Source organism: Tursiops truncatus, chromosome 18 (genome assembly GCF_011762595.2).
Source record: "Tursiops truncatus isolate mTurTru1 chromosome 18, mTurTru1.mat.Y, whole genome shotgun sequence".
Taxonomy (NCBI): Eukaryota; Metazoa; Chordata; class Mammalia; order Artiodactyla; family Delphinidae; genus Tursiops; species Tursiops truncatus.
In genome coordinates, this window is record NC_047051.1 from 54084246 (window position 1) to 54105775 (window position 21530).

Here is a 21530-nt window from a genome sequence, read left to right on the forward strand (position 1 = left end):
TTTCTAGATTCCACATATATGCATTAATATATGATATTTGTTTTTCTCTTTCTTACTTCACGCTGTATAACAGTGTCTAGGTCCATCCATGTCTCTACAAATGACCCAATTTCATTCCTTTTTATGGCTGAGTAATATTCCATTATATATATGTATCACATCATCTTTATCCATTCCTCTGTTGATGGACATTTAGGTTGCTTCCATGTCTTGGCTATTGTAAATAATACTGCAATGAACATTGGGGTGAACTTTATAATCCCTAGCATTTTTACTTAATGAATTGTAAAAAGAATGTATAATTAACCAAAAAGGGAAATGGAGTAATAAAAATACTTTATTAATTTAAACAAAAGTCTTAATTGAGAGAACAAAAAATAAAATACAGAGAAAAAGATCAAAACAAATAAAAAGGAAAAAAAAAAAGAACCCTAGAAAGTAAATGGTAGATATGAAGCTCAAACATTTTTAATCACACTTGAAAAAGAATGGATCATATACTGTAATTTAAAAAATACTGTCAGATTAGATGAAAACAAAATCCAACTGTATGCTACATGAAATAGATACTTTCAATACTGAAATAAGAAAAAAAGGAAAAATTTATGTCACAGAAACACGGAGCCAAAGAGGGATACTTCAAAATGATAAAATGGTCATTCAATGAAAATATATAACAATTTTAGAATTATATGAACCTGATAATATGATATCAACATATATGAAACAAAAACTGAGAGAAATACAGGTTTTCCCCAATATCCAAAAGTAGAGCAGTCCTCTAAAAACTTTCATAAGCCAAAATGGTGTAAAGCAAAGAAGCAATTACCTTTTTTTCATAAAAGCAAAAAATCCCCTTCAGATTTCTTTTGGTTAATGAAAACAGGTACTAACAAAGGTCTTTTGTAAAAGCAAAGAAATGTAAACTGAACTTTTTAAATGAAGGGGATACCTGTAAAACGAGAACTAGACAAATCCACATTCAGATAGGGAGCTTTTATCAGTACCTCTCTCAATAAATCCAGTAACAATTTGGCAAAGAAATTAGACAGTAAAAAACATCAATAATCCAATTGGTAAAATTTTGAAAGCCTAAAACAAAAACCTGATCAACCCCTTACAAATTTGAAAAAAAAAGAAAAATGTGAAGTGAGTGCAGATTACCAATATCAAGATAGCAAAGCGAACATCATTATAAATACGTCACTAAAAGTTAAAAAGAAAATTGAGGGCTTCCCTGGTGGCACAGTGGTTAAGAATCCGCCTGCCAATACAGGGGACACGGGTTCGATCTCTGATCTGGGAAGATCCCACATGCCACAGAGCAGCTAAGCCCGTGCGCCACACATACTGAGCCTGCGCTCCAGAGTTCGCAAACCACAACTACTGAGCCCACGTGCTGCAACTACTGAAGCCCGTGCTCCTAGAGCCCGTGCTCTGCAACAAGAGAAGCCACCACAATGAGAAGCATGCGCACCACGACGAAGAGTAGCCCCCACTCGCCGCAACTAGAGAAAAGCCTGTGCACAGCAACAAAGACCCAACACAGCCAAAAATAAAAATAAATAGGGTAAATAAAGTTTTTTTAAAAAGAAAGAAAATTGACTGTAATCCTACTTAAAAAAGGAAACAACACAAAGACAAGTCTTTACTTTTGAATGAATACAAAAATTTAAAACATATAAGTTATTCCGTGGAGTATATAAAATAAATAAAAATTACCGCTGTGTTTTAAGAGGCCATCATTTGCTTTCTGCCAAAACCTTTTAAGAACACAGATGAATATCACTGGCTAATATTTTGTGAGCATCGGTGCAGCAGTACTAAACAAATATTAATATTTTGAATCTAGGCAATGTATTAAAATGATAATGCATTGTGCTCAATATATGGTTGATTTTAGGAATGCAAGTTGGTTTAGCATCCAGAAATTAAAAACATTATTTTAATTCTCTGTATGAACAGGGTGGAAGATAGATAAATGGTGTTTGATGCTGAAAGCATTTGATAAAACACACTATTATTTCACATTAAACTTCCCTCACCCCCCAAAAAAAGGAATACAAAAACCCACCTTTAATTTGGTAAAGTATGTCTACAAAAAATTACAACAAATACCATACTTTTCAGTGAAATAAAAAGAACTTCCCTTTTAGTTCGGAAACTGGGTGTAATGCTCACTTCTGCCTAACACTTTATTACAGATCCAAGGCAGTGTGAGAAAATGAGCAAAAGTAATGAAATACATAAAAATTGGAATGGAGATAATAAAGCTATAAGTCTTTATACATCTTGATTTTATATACAGACTATCTGAAAAGATTACAGATAAACTATAGGACCAATATATCAATTTAGCACATTGGTTAGATTATAGATCAATATACAAACACAAGTTTTATTTTTATGTAATGATCATGATGACAGCATTAAAAACTATATCAAAAGTATCAAATACTCATAAATAAAGCTAATAACATGTCATATTCATATTACTTCAAGTCAGTTCTCCCTGAAGCAATATATAGGTTCCATCTTTTCTTAATAAAAATCCCAAAATTTTTTGTGAAAATGAAAGGCTGATTTTAACGTATGTACAGAAATGCAAGGAACCAGTAATAGCCAAGCAAATTTGAAAAAGAAGAATTAAGTTGAAATATTTGTACTCCTATATGTCATGCTATATATCAAAAGAAACAAGAGGGTGGTATAAACAGGCAAACAGGTAAATCACCATTGGAACAAAATAACCTCATTCATGTGGAATATTTATTACATGTGTGATAATGAAGTGCATAGGGAAGAGTATGATAGTTTCAGTAAATGACGAAGAGGCAATAAAATAAACTTATGGGAAGAATTTTTATTCCTTAGCTCATACTATACTCAGAAATAAATCCGAGGTGGGAAATATAACTAAATTCAAATGCTAAACCAGTAAAGGTTTTAGAAGAAAACATAATTAAAAAACTTCATGACCTTGATATAGGCAAATATTTCTTTAAAAAGATACAAAAAGTGATCAACATGAAGAAAAAAGGATAAACTATATTATATTAAAATTAAGATTTTTGTTTATCAAGGCATATTATTAAGTGAATGGAAACATAAGCAAATGAGTAGGAGAAGACGCTAGTTATATTTATTAACCAACAAAATATTGTATCAATGATACATGCATGCATATATGTATATACACATATACAAACATACATGTGTGTATATACAAGCACACACATATAATCTAGAAGTGTAATTTAAAATAAGATGAATAAATTATTAAAATAGGCACAAGTCACTTCACAAAATTACATATCCAAGTGACCAATTAATTCTTGGGAAAAGTTCATCAACTTAATTAATGATCAGAAAAACACTAAAAATTAAAAATTATAATGATATATCACTGCATATCCACCAGAATAGGTAAGAGATATAAACACACACAATATCAAGTGTTGGCAAAGATATAAATGAACTAGAACACTCATATATTGTTGATTGGAATCTAAGTTGCTGCAAATGTTTTGAACTAATGCTGACAGTTTTTACTAAAGTTTTACATATGCATACCCTATCCCACTCTTAAGTATTCCACTTGAAGGTGCATATTCAAAAGAAATTGGTACATAGGCAGACATATCTCTGCAGCCATGCAAAGAAGATTTATTGCAGGATAAATTAATCATCAAGAAGTGAAAACAATCTACATATGCATCAAATTAAAAATAATAAATGCTCATATAATTATATAGTAGAATATTATTCATCACGAAATCCATATAGTGGTTATCTCTGGGGAGAAGAAAAGTAAGTGCAAAGAATTAGAAGGTAGATTTCTGGTTATTGTTTCCCTTTTATTCCTTTATTTAGCCAGTGTTTACACAAATGCATTTTATTTGCAAAAATTCTACAAATGATGCTATGTACTTTTAATATGCATGTTACATGTATGGAAGTATTTACTTAAAATTAACTTACTTGTAAAAATGTTTTCTGTGATGCAGACATTCAAAACAATAAAATTTAATTGCAAATTTTGTTTCATAACTATGTATCCTTTTTTTCATAACAATAATTATGTAATTCTCCTATATTGCCCACATTCTACGTGCCTCTCTTACAAACACATTTTATTATAGTCATTAATGATAATTTATGGCATGACTTATACAATTCTAAAAACTCTTTACAAAGGTGGTTTACACTGTACAGAAATGGCTCCTCAACAATGCATTACTAATAAATTAATAAATGTCATTTAGATGTCTTTATTTGGAAAAGTAATTAACCAAGAATCAGAATAACTATCTCACTATCCCAGATGAGGCAGGAAATATATACTTTTAATTTTTCCTGTGCCTTCACGTGTATGATCTTGAATTTGGTGAAGCTGAAGCAGAGAAAATTAATGTCCCCACTATTTATAACAAAATGACATTCATTTTACTATTGCTATGGTAATTATTTCAAAGTTTAAGCATTACTTTATTTCAGGAATCCTTAAATATACCTCAGAAATAAATCTTATTTAATAAAATACTAATTGATAATTATAACAAGTATTTAAAGTGCAAGTATAGATATAAGACTTTTAAGAAAATGATGACATGATGGCAATTTTATACTATAAACCTTAGAGCAAATAAATATCCAAATATTCAGGAAGAGAACATGATATAAATCAAAAGCAGGTAATACATTTTAATAGAAAAGTAAACATCAAGTCTCATTCAGATTTATTTTGTGGTATTTTACAAGGCAAGTGGATTCTTAAATTTTTAAACATGAAAAACTGTTGCTTTTAAATTTTGCATATTAAATACTCTACATAAATTAAAGCTGGCATAATTAAAGATATATTCTCTGATTTTTTTATGTCTCTAGAAATCACTTTTAGAAAAATTGTAAGCCAAAATATATTCTTATTTCATGTTACAGAATCATCAGTTGCATAGTTTAGAAGGGAAAATTTTATATCAAAAAAATATGAACTCCCAATAATAATAGAGAACAAAAAATATCTTGTTTTGCACCTGGCCGTTTAACAAAAAATTCCAATTATGGTGAGATCATATTCAAAGTCTGAAAATACCTATACTATGACATTTTTAATATGATCCTGATTGGAATATAAATATATATCAATTAAAGAGCCAAGAAAGATGTTATTGATTTATAAATCAGTATGCTCCTAAGTGATCGATCTCTATCAATTAACATCACTTCATTTTCCAAAATACCACATCTCTGGGAAGTATTAAAATTGAGAGATTATTATTTATCTCTGAATATGTGTTTCTCTGTGTATATAATTTTATGCATATGAGTTTCAAATAAATTAGCATAAAAGAAATATAAAAATCACTACCTCTTGATTAGAGACGTGGTTTCCAAACTTTTTGACTATATATATATATACATATATATAGTCATATATATGTGTGTATATATATATACACTTTTATATATATACACACACATATATACCCACATATATTTGTATACATTTCTGTGTGTGTATATATATATATATATATATATATACACACATGATAAAACACATGTAAAACATGCATAAACAGAAATGCACACACATACGTATTTTTTTCATTGACATTTAAACAGAAAAAGATTATTTTATAAGGTGTTTCCCTTAATGAGAAAAACTAAACCATTAATACCTATTTCAGTTAAAAAACCAGTTCAGAAGGAGTGGCTGCTGATTATGGATGCATTAGGGAGAGGATAAAAGCAATAGCACGAACGGAAGTATTAACCTTGAATCGGAGAAGCAGATATTTGCTATTGTACCTGAAGAGAAATGATAAAGGTAGATTTAGTTATCGATAAAGGACAGGAATTTAAAATATTGAAATAACTAATAATAGCAGTTATCTGCTATCAGTGCATCAGTTGGAGTGAGGTTAGTGATGTGAGTAGAGAAGTGAAATTTTGGGACTGTGAGGTAACAATTGATATAAATTTCTACACTTGGTTTCTAATTGACTCTTCCCTTAAGTTTTTTTTTTGCTTATGATAGCCAAAAATGACATTATTATATTGTTAACCACACATTAAAACACATCTTCAACTACCTCTTCTTATTTTATTGCATGAAATATTTTGCAATAAAAACTAAAAATATTCTCATGTGTATTTTGTGCAGTTGTAATTTAAAGATTAGAACTGCATACTCATAACTGTGTAACTCATAATTATAGTCAGTGTTACAAGGTAAAAATAAATTGTGAAAGCTCTTTTTAGAGTATTCAAATTGAATTATCTTACACTAGTAACAAGTAAAATAACTTCAAAAAAGCCTGGCTAAGGATAAAAAGTTACAGCATTTCACGAATGAAATATCTCCATTATTTTACAGTTTTCCTGAATGACAACTGAACTTTGTGATCATTAAATAAAAATGATCCATATTAGATCATTTATGTAGTATCTGCGTAAATGGTAACCCACATTTATATAAATTTATAAATCAAATACAAATGCTTCCTATATCTTTCAATGAAAAAAAGCTGTACTAATAACTCTCAAACTAAGCAATGTAAAGAATAAAATATCTCAAATCCATGGAGTATTATTATCAAAAAATCTTTTAGTAAAAGAAATCAAAAACAGAACTAAAAACTAGTGGGTGTATTTCTATAAAGAAATATTTTCCTTATATCTTTACCTTTCCATAAAGCTTTGATCACTTATTTTGGGTTCATAATTCTAATCAAATCAGATAGGTAGATAGATGGTAGGTAGATAGATAGATAGATAGAAAGAAAGAAAGAAAGAAAGAAAGAATAACCAACTGGCTCATGAGCTAAACCATGTTTGCTGCTGCTTTTTTTAAACAGTTTTATTGAGGCATAATTGATATTTTTAAAATTGCACATATTTTATGTATGCAGTTTGACGAGTTTGGATATATGCATATACCTGTGAAACCATCACCACAATCAAGGTTATACACATATCCATCACCTCTACAAGTTTCCTGTGCCTTTCGGGTGTTTTGGTTTTTGTTTTGCTGTTTTGTAAGAACACATCAAATGTGATCTAGCCTTCTAACAAAATTTTAGGTACACAATACAGTATTGTTAACATAGAACTATGTTGTACAACAGATTTCTAGAACTTAATTCACCTTGCATAACTAAAATTTTATACCCTTTGAACAACTCACCATTTTCACCTACCCCCCAGCCCCTGGCAATCACCATTCTCTGCCTTTATGATTTGGATGAATTTGACTATTTGTTCTTCTTGTGACTGGCATATTTCACTTAGCATGTCTTCAGGGTTCATCATGTTGTCATAAATGTCAAGATTTCCTTCTTTGTTAAGGTTTAATAATAGTCCATTGTATAAATATACCACATTTTCTTTATTCATTCATCTCTTGATGGACATTTGAGTTGTTTCTATATCTTGGCTATTTGTGAATAATGCTGCAATGAACATGGAAGTGCAGATATTTCTTCAAGATACCAATTTCAGTTCCTTTGAATATATGCCGAGTAGTGAGATTGCTGGGTTATATGGTAGTTCAATCTTTTTATTTTGGGGGGGGATTTCCATAACAGTTGTACCACTTCACATTCCCATCAACAGTGTACAAGGGTTCCAACTCCTTTATATCTTCACCAATACTTAGTGTCTTTATGTGAGGTGATATCTCAATGTGATTTTGACTTGCATTTCTGTGATAATTAATGATGTTGAGCATCTTTTCATATACTTGTTGGCCATTTATATGTCTTCTTTGGAGAAATATGTGTTCATGTCCTTTGTGCATTATATAATCATAGTTTTGGGGTTTTGTGTTGTTGTTGTTGAGCTGTAGGAGGTTTTTATATGTTTTGGGTATTAGCTCCTTATCAGATATATGTTCTGCAAATATTTCCTCTTATTCCTTGGATTGCCTTTTCACTGTTAAGATGTGGTAGAAATTAAACATCTTTAAGATGTAACAATTAGATGTAGTTAGCTATATTACACAAAAGGCCTCTATCAAAATAAAATTTGCATGAAGGACTAATAACTTGTTATTGGTTTAAATACGTAAGACCCAATTATTTCCAGGTCCAAAGCACATCCCTTCCTTAGGTAAAGTTGAAAAGACACAGATTGAGAGGGTTTGGATAACCTCCAACTGTTGTTCAAATAAGCAACAGAAATAAGGATTGAACAATAAATCATATATCTCCCTGACTCTTGTGAAATTTTCTCAACACGTTAACTAATATAATGAATAATTTTGAATTATGGCTTAAGGTCTGTGACAATATGGCCTCAAGTTGAATAGTATTTCTGCTTCAAGAACATTCATGATAATGAAAAAGTCATAGAAAATATCTGTGCTTAGGGTATGGGGACTTTAGGAATCCAAATCACAATCGCAGAAACAAGTTTTTAAAAATGAATTTCTTTAAGTCGATCCAACAAGGAGAGGTGTAACTTCAAGCCTCATGTCATAGGCTCATTTTATATGGGCAAATTCTGAATTGTTTAAGATAAATAGTAATTAACAGATAAGGGATTTTTAGCAGAAATCACATTTGTAAGGTAAAATGATTCATAAAACAAACTGATATATACTGGCTTGCTTAGATTTCAAATTCCTTTTGAATGTTCTAAACAGCTACAGAGGACTGAACGTTCTTATTCAATCCCGTTTGGGGCATAAATCTTTCATTTCATTATATACAAAATCTGTGAGATGACCCTTCATATGGATATTAATTCTCACTTTGTCTTTATTTCTATTCCCCCAAAGAATTCCAGGCATTGAGTTAAGGAGAAATTCTAATATTAATAAACTAGATAAGAATTAAAGAATTATACTCCATTTTAGTGGATAAAGATTAAAAAACTATGTTTTGAAATATATGTGGCTTAAATTAAGATTAAATAAAAAATATTAAATTTTATTTTATTTTTTTGCGGTATGCGGGCCTCTCACTGCTGTGGCCTCTCCCGCTCCGGACACACAGGCTCAGTGGCCATGGCTCACGGGCCCAGCCTCTCCGTGGCATGTGGGATCTTCCCGGACCGGGGCATGAACCCATGTCCCCTGCATCGGCAGGTGGACTCTCAACCACTGCGCCACCAGGGAAGCCCTCTAAATTTTATTTTTCAAGAAGAACAAGTGAAAGGAAGAAATAAAAACCTTAGAAGGGTGCCTAATTACAAGAATTTTCATGTTTTCACTTAAAGACAAGAACAGATCAGAGTTAATGACCCCAAACCAAGATCAAACAACTCTGGGATAAGACTGAACCTGATTATAAAATGAATTGTTGAAAGAAGGTAATTAAGTAAGCAGAGAAAATTCTCAGACTTAGTCTGGAATAAATTGAGCTTAAAATTTATTTTTTTGAGCTAATTACTTTCAAATGATTCACTCAGCTAAAGCAGAGCACTTTTGTATCAATATAAACTGATCTTTCTGAAAGGATGATAGTAAGGATATTCTTTGTTATGTGTGTATTGGTATAGTTAGTATATAAATATTTATTAAATTAAATTTATAATTAACCATAACTTAACTATTTCCTAAAATTGGTTATTAATTAAAGAATTTAATAAAACATTGTAGCATGGTAAATTGCAAAGAATAAAATTGAGAAATAACACTATACTTTTTAAATAAATAACTTTTGAATCATATTTCGTTTTCTGACTGCAGAGCAGAAAGATACTTTTCTTTATTTCTTTTTGATTTATTTAATTTTTGTTTTGTTTTTGGTGACTAGATAGGGTTTCTAATGTCCTAGGGAAAATAAGAAGAATTAGTCATTTAAGACAATAAAAATAGCATGGCTTCTACTCAGAGAGGGTCCCCAAGTAATCATTCCTGCACAATACCATTTCTTCAAGGTAGCAAGAGTACTGTAATAGACAATTTGGGTATGGAATTATTATGTACTTGTAACAGTGCATGGCCTATTATCATGTGATATCTCCTGCTGCTTTGTAATTAGTTCTGTGCGTTGTTTGGACAAGTGGCTGTGTACTTCATGGACTGTTCACCAGGTAGAACATAACGGCTCCTTGGGAGCCAATTAGCTGGGCCTGTCAAGGCCAATTTCAGCGATTTTAGTTTGTGGATTATAAGCCAAAAAGCCGTAATTGTGACAAACATATAGAGTAGTTTATGTTCTAATAAGTAATATCCACTTTGACAATACAAATTCTTCCCTATTTATGTTTATTTCTTATTATAACAAAGAATCATTGCTTAGAATTGTCTATGATTCTTAAATTGCTGGAGTGTTCAGCCAACAATGAGTAATAACTAACAATTCTTATTTTCAGGATAGATTCTTAATTTTTAATGAAAATAAAAGAGCAAAAGGAAGTGAGGCCTGTAGGTCCTTTCACAAAGGTAATAATAATACTTGGTAGGATATATTAAAAGAGTTTCTATAAGGATTAAATTGATCATAAAGCAACAGACACAAAAATGTCATGTTTCATAATGTATTTTTGCTGTTTTGCTGTTTTTATTCCAGAACTAACATTTTGCACAAGTTCAGGGACTTTCTATGTGAATGGCAAGCCTACATTTTGCACAAGGTTTCATTAGTTGATTCTACTGCAATTTTATATATAAAACAAGTATTTTTATCAACCCCTTTCTTTAACAGTAAGGAACTGATCTATGAATGTTCCCTGTCTCCTTATATTGCAAATGGAGAGAGGATATAGACTCCACTCTATTCTTAATAGAGAATATTCTTAATCAGAATATTTTAATGTGGATTAAGAGATGCTATAGGGGGGTAGGCAGCACCAAAAACTCCTTTAACAAAAAAATCACTGCATTTAAAATTTCCAGTATTAGAACATTTTATGTAATAAAGCATTGTCTTATAATGTTGCTGATGAAGGCAAATATGCCAGGAAATTTGCAAATATTTGCAAATATTTGCAAATATGCAAAGGAAATTTCTTAAAGATATTTGTTACATATTTTAAAAGAAAATGGGTTAGTCTAAACTGTTGACTAATTAATATGTGAAGTCCAGCTTTATCACTGAAGTTAGAAATGAGAACTCTCTTTCCTTGTCAAAAATAAACCAGGCACTGACGTGCCCTGATGTTATACACATTTACACATAGAATAGTAAAAATGTAGGTTTTGTTACATCACCCATTTGGTAAATTACTGAAAAAATTGTGCAAATTACTATACTCTAATATTTATCATCTTATCTAGCTAAGAAGATTCTTGGAATAATTTGCTTACTGTAAATTTCTGCATATAAGACATTGTATTTGTTCAACCATCTATATACTACATAGCCAGACAGAATGGATGATTTTGACAAAGTCATATATTTTTCCATTTTTCTTTAAAATAAATATGTAAATAGTACCATGAATTTCATAAAATTCATTAGTGACCGCCTAACATTCTTTTGGATGGGAATGGAGGAAAAATTCCAAAAATTTTTCTCAATTACTTCACTCTTGCATTTCCTAAATAATAAATTTTTTAAAAAGTTAGAATGTAGTAGTATTATATCTAGAATACAGTTTTTAATCTACTAAGGTTACTATAAACAAAATAGAGAGAACAGTACAAGTATGGGTCAGTCCTGTAAATTTTATTATGTTTGTAAAATTCTGTTTGGAATTAGATGAATACAAGTTATGAAAGCTTGCTCATTACTCTTTAAACAAGGTACATACACATACACACACACACACACACACCCATACACACGCACAGATGGAAAATTTAAATAGCTCTTCGTTAAAGATAACAGATTTGCTATTAATGACTATAGGTAACATCTGTCAAACATTGGAGAAGGAGAAAACATTCTCACACAAACATTCATACATACCTTTGACGCAGCCATCAAAACCCAGAGTTCACAATGTCATCACTGGAAAAGAAAATGACATCCCAATATTTCTCATGAACAGACATGCAAAAATTATTAACAAAACCTTATCAAATTTAAATTTTTAAAAATCCAGACACTGCAAAATTTCCTTCGTGCCTCCCTGCTTCACATCAATCTTCATACTAGATAAGAGTCACGTTCTAATTTCTAGCACTACCAATTAGTTTTGACTATTCTTGAAATTCATATTAATAGAATTGTACAATAGGTACTATTTTGCATCCTTTACTCAGCACTGCTTTCTTTGTAAGGTCATCTGTGTTGTTGAATGTACCTGGATTTGTGAGCCCTCTAAAGCAGAGAACTCATTTAAGCTGTGCCCAGAATTCCGACCTTTAGAACTGTGAGATAATAAATTGAGGCTATTTAAACTTCTGTTTGTGATAATTTGTTATGCAGCATAGAATACTAATATAATAGTAACCTTCAATTACTAATTTAAAATATATTTAAAAGATGATTGACGCTATAAAAATGATCATTTATTGTTTTTTTTTTTCCTTTCTAAAACATTTATTAGGTAGGGTGTTTTGAGCTCCAAGAAATAGAAATGTGATTCATATTAGATCAGGCAATAAGGAATCCCACTGGCTCACAGCACTGAAAGTACAGTGGTAGTTTGAAATTCATGCACAACTTCATCACGGTAGCTCTCTTGGCTCTATTTTCTTAGTCTGGATTCTTCCCCTTGTGGTTTTAGATGGCTGCGGTACCAGCCAGGGTTCCAAGATTCCTGATTCATCTAAAGTGTTCTATCTTAATAGTAAGTATGCTTTCCATCCTGAAGCCACTGATAAACCTCTTCTTCCGTTCACAGAATCAAATTTGCTTGGGCTTTTCCATCTATGTATCAAAAGACTAAAAGACATGGGATGACCATGATTGCTGAAGGCTGATTGGTACCCACTTCTGGAGCTGGTGGTTTTTTTCCCCAGACATATTTATTGCTACACAGTGGGGGAGGGTGAAATGAATTTGGGAGATTATATACAATGTCTCCTGCAAATATTCCCTAACAGTGCCCCATATACTACAAAATAAAGTCCAAACACTTAGCATGCCATTCTTAACCATTCACAATATGACCCCTACTTGGTCCTTTAACTTTATCTTCCTCATCTCAACTCTTTTCTCTTATTTCTTCCACACAGTTCTTTTCCATTGCTATCCTACTAATTTACTATGCAGAGCACCTGTGTTGTCCTATGTTGAACAATACAGGTCCCCTCTGCCTTCTCTAGACACCATTTCCATGTCTGCTACCAAATTAACTCTTAAAAAAAATATGAATGGTTTTATTGAAATGCTTATAGAGAATGATTAGATAATCATTTACAAGAAGTCATTTTAAAAATGCTTTTCCACGTTTGTTAAAAAAAAAGTTGTCTGTATTTTCTTTTGCACTTACCTTCAAATCTAGATTTTAATTTTTATTTTTTAACTTAAATATTTATTTTAGAGTATATTTAGACTCAGAAATTTTGAGAAGATAGTACAAAGAGATTCTATATATTCTGGGTTTCTGCTATTATTATTTTTTATTGTGGTAAAAAATATAAAATGTACCATCTTAATAATTTTAAAGTATACAGTTTAGTAGTGTTAACAATATTCACATTGTTGTACAGCAGATCTCTAGAACCTTTTCATCTTGCAAAATTGAAATTCCATAATCATTGAACAACTTTCCACTCCCTCTTTCACCAGGCCCTGGCAACCATCCTACTTTCTGTGTCTGTGAGTTTGAGAACTTTAGATAGTATAAGTGGAAAAATACAGTATTCATCTTTCAGGAACTGGCTCCTTTGACTTAGCCTAATACTCTCAAGGTTCATCCACACTGTTGCATAGGGCAGGATTTCCTTTTTTTAAAGGCTCAATAATATTCCATTGTATGCATACACCACATTTTCGTTATCCATTTATATGTGGATGGATGTTAAGTTGTTTTCATATCTTGGCTTTTGTGAATGATGCTGCAATGAGCATGGGAGTGCAAATATATCTCTGAGATCCTAATTTCAATTCTTTTGGATATATATGCAGAAGTGGGATTGCTGGATCATATGATAGTTCTATTTTTAATTTTTTGAGGAACCTCCATACTCTTTTCCATTGCAGATCCACCATTCCACATTCCTACCAGCAAAGTACTTAGATTCCAATTTCTCCACATCCTTACAAATACTTGCTATCCTTTTTGTTTTCTAAATAATCATTATCATAACAGAGATGAGATGATATCTCATTGTGCTTTGGACTTGTATTTCACTGATTGTTAGTGATGCTGAACATCTTTTTACATACCTATTTTCCATTTGTTTGGCATGGAGACATGCCAAAGTCCTTTGCCCATTTTAAATTGGATTGTTATTACTATTACGCTTATTATCATTGTTGAGTTGTAGGAGTTTTTTCTCTATTTTGAATAAAAGCCCCTTATCAGATATATAATTTGAAAATATTTTCTTCCATTTCATAGGTTACTTTTTCAATCTGTTGATTGTTTCTTTGATGCTTAGAGTTTAAAGTTTGTAGTTCATTTGTCTATTATTGCTTTTGTTGCCTGTGATTTTGGTGAATTTATGGGAGAAAAAAAAGCATTCACATATTTTTCCAATTTATGCAAATGGTATAATGTTACTTGAAGGTATTTTATAATAAATTAAAGACACATGTTGTAAAGTCTAGCATCACCACAGGAAAAATAAGATCAAACAATGAAGAACAGCTACGAAGTCAATTATGTACATATAGTGGAATACCAAATTATTTTTTAAAAAGTTAATCCAAAAGGAGGCAGGAAAAGAGGAAAATATTTTAAAGAGAACATACTAAGATGATGAGTCTGAACTTAAATGCACCAAAAATTGAAGTTAATATAAATGATACAAATAACCCAAGTAAAAAACAGACTGTCAGACTGGATTGAAAAGGAAACCTAAGCTACTATATGGTGTCTACAGAAACAAAATTTAAATATACAGATTCAGATAGGTTAAAATAGGAGAAAATATATCCTATGCAACATTAATACAAAGAAAGCCTTAATAATTATGTTAATATCAAAGTAGAACTCAAAGAATAATAGCAGGGATAAAGAGGGACATTGCACTGTAATAAAAGATCAATTTATCAAGAAGACACTACAGTCCTAAATGTATATGCATCCAATTGCAATCTCAAAATACACAAAACAAAATCTGGTATAACTGAAAAAAAGCAATAGATAAATGCTCAATTATAGTTGAAGATCTCTCCATTCTTCTCTCAGCTTTTATTAAAACAATTAGACAAGAAAATCAGTAAGCATATAGAATACTAGCACAAATTATCAATCAACTTAACCTAATTGACATTTTTAGAACATTCTGTTCAACAGCAAGAGAATACACAGCCCATTCAAATGCACATAAGACACAACAAGATAAAACATATTCTAACCAATGAAACAAGTTTCCATGAATTTAAAATAATTTAGAACATAGAGTATATCTCTTCTGACCACAGTAAAATTAGAGACTAGATAAAAGCAAGATACCTGGAAAATTTCCAAGTGTGTGGAAATTTATAACACAGTTTGTATATAACAACACATAGATCAAAAGAAAAATGACAGTTGGCAGATGGAATAATCATTATTCAGGACCTGTGGTAGTATTTCAACAGTTTTAATGTAGAGTAAATTTAAGTTCTAATATCATCTTTGATAACAAAATTCTGAAAGAAGAAGTTAGGGATAATTTTTTAAATTATATGCAATGATAGAATAAGGAATGCTAGAATAAAGAGTCATGAAAGTTTGAGACAGGAACAGTTAACTCTTGGCTTAGAAATTCTAAGTCACACAGTATTTTCTAAGTCTTTGAGGTATAGTGCATTTGATTTTGAGTGACAGCTAAAGTGTTTTAATATTGTAACTTTGTCTTTTTAATATTGTAACTCTGTCTTTAATATTGTAACTCTTCTTTATTTGAGGTTAGGTTTTTATTTGTACTTTTATAAGTTGAAATAGCTCTATATTTTAATTTTTTGTTAGGAAATTTGTGTAAAACTAAATTTATGACATTTAACATACAATGTCATGGAAAATATGTTTTGTATTTTTTAATTTCAGAAAATAAGTGAACATTCTTGTATTTTTTTATTCTGTGAAGTTATATGATGTTAGTTATCACAAATTTAAAGTAATACAATTTTTATTTTGTGGACCTTTACTTCTCTTATGACTAAGCAGATAGTTTTTAGGGAAAATATATATCTATTGTAAAAATATTTTTTTAAAGGTATGTTCCATATTAGTTGATGACAGGAAGAATGTAATTTTTGTAAGTCATTAAAAAAAATACACACAACTGGTACTCAAGTATACTGACAACAATTGAACAATCACCTGGCATGTGCACCTTGACCCAGGTCATTTCTAACACCCTATCATCTGGCCCTTAAGATTTCTAGGTATCACTTCTGATGTTGAAATTTGGTAGTTTTTAATATTTTAAAACATATTGTTAACAGATGATACTATTCTAAATATGCATATGTGAATTAGAATTAATTCTAAAAGCTGATACAAAGTACCATTAAGCGGTATATGTTTATTACTTATGATCTTTAAAGCTTGGATCATATTGAGCTGTTGTTATACAGCCATACAATTTGCTAGTTATCTATTTAGAAGAATCACAACGTATCGATTGAACTCTATATGAGTAAATAAATTAGATCTTGAATTCGTGATATACTCATTAGTCTTTGATATCTTTTTGGTTTTATTAAACATACCTTACTCATTTTACTGACCAGGTTTCATTAATTTCACTAACTTTTTCCTTTTTGTTTTTGAATGCTTATGAACAAATTTGGTATTACAGTCTGTTAATTAACCAGAAAAACATATCAGGAACACCACTAGTAGATTTATGTCAGTGGTACTTGGTCTTTTCTATTGATTTAGGTTTACTTTTTTTTTTTTTTTTTTTTTTTTTTTTGCGGTACGCGGGCTTCTCACTGTTGTGGCCTCTCCCTTTGCGGAGCACAGGCTCTGGACGCGCAGTCTCAGCGGCCATGGCTCGCAGGCCCAGCTGCACCACGGCATGTGGTATCCTCCCGGACTGGGGCACGAACCCATGTCCCCTGCATCGGCAGGCGGACTCTCAACCACTGCGCCACCAGGGAAGCCCTAGGTTTACTTATTAAGAGCTATATTCCATTAGAGGGTGTAGTCACTAAGAACAGTGACAAAGAAAAAAAGTAATTAAAATAATAAGAAATGAGATAATTAAACATTATTTGATATACAGCTCATTGTGAAAAAGTTTAGACTTTGGGATTCTTCTAAGTTTCCTTTAACACTTTTATAATATCACTTTAAAAATATCAGCCACTTGGTTGTCAGATATGTTAGCTCTGTGACTAATGAAAAATCTCAGAATATTGGGAAAGAGTGTGCAAATAAAATGTTCCATCCAGTGGAAACAGAAGTTCTTGATTATTCTCAATGCAGAGATTTAATTAACTTTAAATTTGAAATAATTCTTATTTGAGTTTTTTTATACCCTCTTCCAGTTTGGTTCACACACACTCAAACCCCTTAGAGATGTTACCTGTAAAGAGGATGAGCTGAGACTATTCAAAGATATAGACATATTAATTCAAAAGAAAAATTATAAAATAAAAATTATTTCCTCCAGAGTTTTGAAGTGTATCCTAGGGATATCAGAGAAGAGATGCTCAGCTCCTTTGTAGGCTGCAGTGGATTATCATGACAGAACAGAGGCAATATTAATTACCCTGGAAGAGGAAATAACCAGCCTGAGCTAGTAATTAGTTTGTTGGGGAAAGTCTTGTCCTTGGCAAAGATGAAGCAGACTCACACTGTTTTGTCATACATTATACAATTTTCTTCAATTTTATAAACATCTGTAACTTATAATTCTGTCTCCAACTTGAAAAAAAAAATTAAAGATTCTCTAACCCTAAATTCTTGTCCTGAAGCAACTTCCCCAAATTTAATTTATTTCCAAGTAATGTTATAAATAAATCATGAGAAACAATATACACACACACACATATATTTTAATCAATTCATAAAATGTCCAGTATACTGAACTCCTTTTGCAAAAAAAAATTCTTTTCTGCCTTTTTACAAAAGCAGACCTTAATGAGTACCATAATTTCAAAGTTTTAAAAATAATCTTCAAATATTTATTTTAAAATTGCAACATATTTTCTCCTTAGTAGGGGTGTCTGTGTGTATCTACTTATGTATGATATGCTCTTCTGAAGATATGAGGTAAGTGAAAGTAAGACTGGTCAAGACTATATAAGATGAATTTTCTAAAGGTAAATTTTAAAATGACTTCTTCATTAAATGTCATAAAATGAGTCTCACTAAATGTGCTTAAGTTTACAAAGTGAACATGCTTCAGCATAAAATAGGTAGTTTTATTATATTAGTCAGAAATGCCATTGAGACCTGCACCAAATAAAATAAATTTTGATTCTCTGTATGGGATAAAAATTTATCCCTAAGAAAAATCAAGCAGCTTAGCTAATAATTACTAAGCATTCAGTCTTCTGAACATGTCCTAGAAATAATAAGACACTAAAATAACAATAATCCAGTCCCTAATCTGATGAAAGAGTAGTAGAATGTTTGGTTTTCTTAGGAGTAGAGACAGTGAATACAAGTCTCAGAAAAATATAAAAGAATAAGAAACTTGCAAAGAGTTAAGATATTTGGAATTAAGGTGAAAATTATAAATTTCTATAGTATATTCAGTGCTGTCAATAGTCTCACTAGTTCTAAAATTAATCAAAATATATGTGAATACATATTTATATTTAGCATAAGAAAATAGATTCAATATAAACATGAATACATGTGTATAGTGCAAATTTATAATGCACAAATAAATGAAATATTTAAATATTACAATATTAATGTTTTAAAAGTCTTTTTAAAAGGAGTTAAATTTTACAAAAATAATTTTAGTAACAGTGACATGCTTGACTGCAAATAAATTTGGAATTTCTTTTTTCCTAAACATAGCATTAAGTGAAATATTACATACAGATTTATGGAGAATATTAGTAGGACACATGATAAAAGATATATGGCTATATGAATACAAAGTTTCTGTATTACAATTATAAAAATCATAATTGGCACAATAAAAATAAGCAAAGGATTGAAAAGAATAAAATAGAAGCACAGAAGGCAATAAACATATATAAAAAGTGTTAATCTTGCAAATATTTAAATATGTTGTCTAATCTTTCACCCATCAATTAGAAAGAAATTACTTAAGATATATTAAAGCATGGTATTGACCAAGGAATAATAAAAGTCATCCAATCATATGCATTTGATGGATATCTAATTTGAAAAAATCTGTCTTTTGAAAAGTAAAGCACTGACCCTAATCTTAAATAAATTATTTCAGAGGAGGACAGAACAGAAACACGAGGGATGGATCATGTTAGAAATAATAATATAAGGTCAGTGTCATACTGTTATCAGCGGATGACAAGTGCATAAGAATAAAGATGAATTCAGAACATTATCTACAAAAGACATAAATACAAAAAATTTCAACAAAACAAACAATAATATATATCAAAAAGAATAATGCATCATGAAAAAGTAGGGTTCCTCTTAGGAATGAAAATTTGTGAAAACTTTAAAGAAACAAAATAGAAATCACATGTATAAGATAAAGGAAAAAAATCATATGAACATTTAATCAAAAGAGAGAATGTATTTGGCACAATTCCACATCCCTCTGTGATAAAAACTCTCTGCTAACTAGGAGACCAAGGGCAATAAGGAGATCGTGGAGCACATCAAAAAGATTCTGGGGAAGAATTAGGAAACCCTCGAGAAAGAGGAGCAGGAGAAAAAAACAGCTTTCTCACACAGCCCATTTTGGCCCCCAAAATTATTGGCTGTGGGAGTGTATCTGTGACATGGAGGGGCAGGTGCCCTGCCCGGGCCTGGTGCCATTGCCCAAGGAAATGACAGGGAAGTACAAAGCCACTCTGAAAGCCAGTGCCCAAGACTGAGGCCCCAGAAAACCCCGGTCCTATTCCCCGAGAGACTGAAAATCTCTTTACAATAAAAGGTTCTCCTTTACACACATGTGTAAAAGCACATGGGGGGAGGGGAGGAGTTGGGCTGCAGCCAAGCTGCCCAGTGAACACCCTGTGCCATCAGGACAATAAATACTTCAGAATCAAAAGAAAAAAAAAAAGTTTTTTCTCTAACCTGATAAAATGCATCTACAAAAATGCAATAGCTAATGGCACACATAACGGTGAGAGCCTAAATGCTTTTTTCCTAATTTCTGGAAAAAAAGAAACTCTGCTTTTACCACTTATACTCAATATCATACTCAATATCACAGCCCATGAAACAAGATAAAAACATAAAAACAATAAATAAATAAATTCCATAAAGATAGGAAATAATAAACTACTAGCAAAATAATAAAATTTAGTCGAGTAATAGAGGCAAGGTCAATGTACAAAAAATATATTTTTGTACACCAGCAATAAACAATTGAAAAAATAAATTAAAAAAATACAATAACATAAAAGTGCTCAAGAATATACTTAGCAAAATCAGTGTAATATTACAATAAAATTATATTGCTGAGGGAAATTAAAGGATATATAAATAAAGGGAGAGCTACAAAATGTTTATACATCAGAAAAGTCAATGGTTTAGAAGTTTATTATCCTTAAATTAACATATAAATTCAACACAATCTCATTCAAAATCTTAAGCATAATTTTTTTTGGGGGGGTGGGCTGAAATCAACAAGCTGATTTTTAAATTTACATGAAAAATCAAAACACTTAAAATAACAAAGTTAGAGACCTCAGCTTAAATGATGTTAAAACTAACTCTAGGGCTTCCCTGGTGGCGCAGTGGTTGAGAGTCCGCCTGCCGATGCAGGGGACACGGGTTCTTGCCCCGGTCCGGGAAGATCCCACATGCCGCGGAGCGGCTAGGCCCGTGAACCATGGCCACTGAGCCTGCGCGTCCGGAGTCTGTGCTCCGCAACGGGAGAGGCCACAACAGTGAGAGGCCCGCGTACCGCAAAAAGAAAAAAAAAAAATGGATTAAGGACCTAAATGTAAGGCCAGACACTATCAAACTCTTAGAGGGAAACATAGGCAGAGCACTCTATGACATAAATCACAGCAAGATCCTTTTTGACCCACCTCCTAGAGAAATGGAAATAAAAACAAAATAAACAAATGGGACCTAATGAAACTTAAAAGCTTTTGCACAGCAAAGGAAACTATAAACAAGACAAAAAGACAACCCTCAGAATGGGAGAAAATATTTGCAAACAAAGCAACTGACAAAGGATTAATCTCCAAAATTTACAAGCAGGTCATGCAGCTTAATATCAAGAAAACAAACAACCCAATCCAAAAATGGGCAGAAGACCTAAATAGACATTTCTCCAAAGAAGATGTACAGACTGCCAACAAACACATGAAAGGATGCTCAACATTGCTAATCATTAGAGAAATACATATCAAAACCACAATGAGGTATCCCCTCACACCAGTCAGAATGGCCATCAT

General features: G+C 31.3%; 1 long non-coding RNA gene across 1 annotated transcript in view; it reads right to left on the reverse strand.

Annotated features, from left to right (window-relative positions):
• LOC117308864 (uncharacterized) overlaps nucleotides 1-21530 on the reverse strand; it is a 58651-nt gene that overhangs the window by 34194 nt on the left and 2927 nt on the right. Inside the window, exon 2 of the long non-coding RNA XR_004523123.2 lies at nucleotides 11865-11906. This is a non-coding gene — a long non-coding RNA (uncharacterized lncRNA). The remainder of the gene's footprint in view (nucleotides 1-11864; nucleotides 11907-21530) is intronic.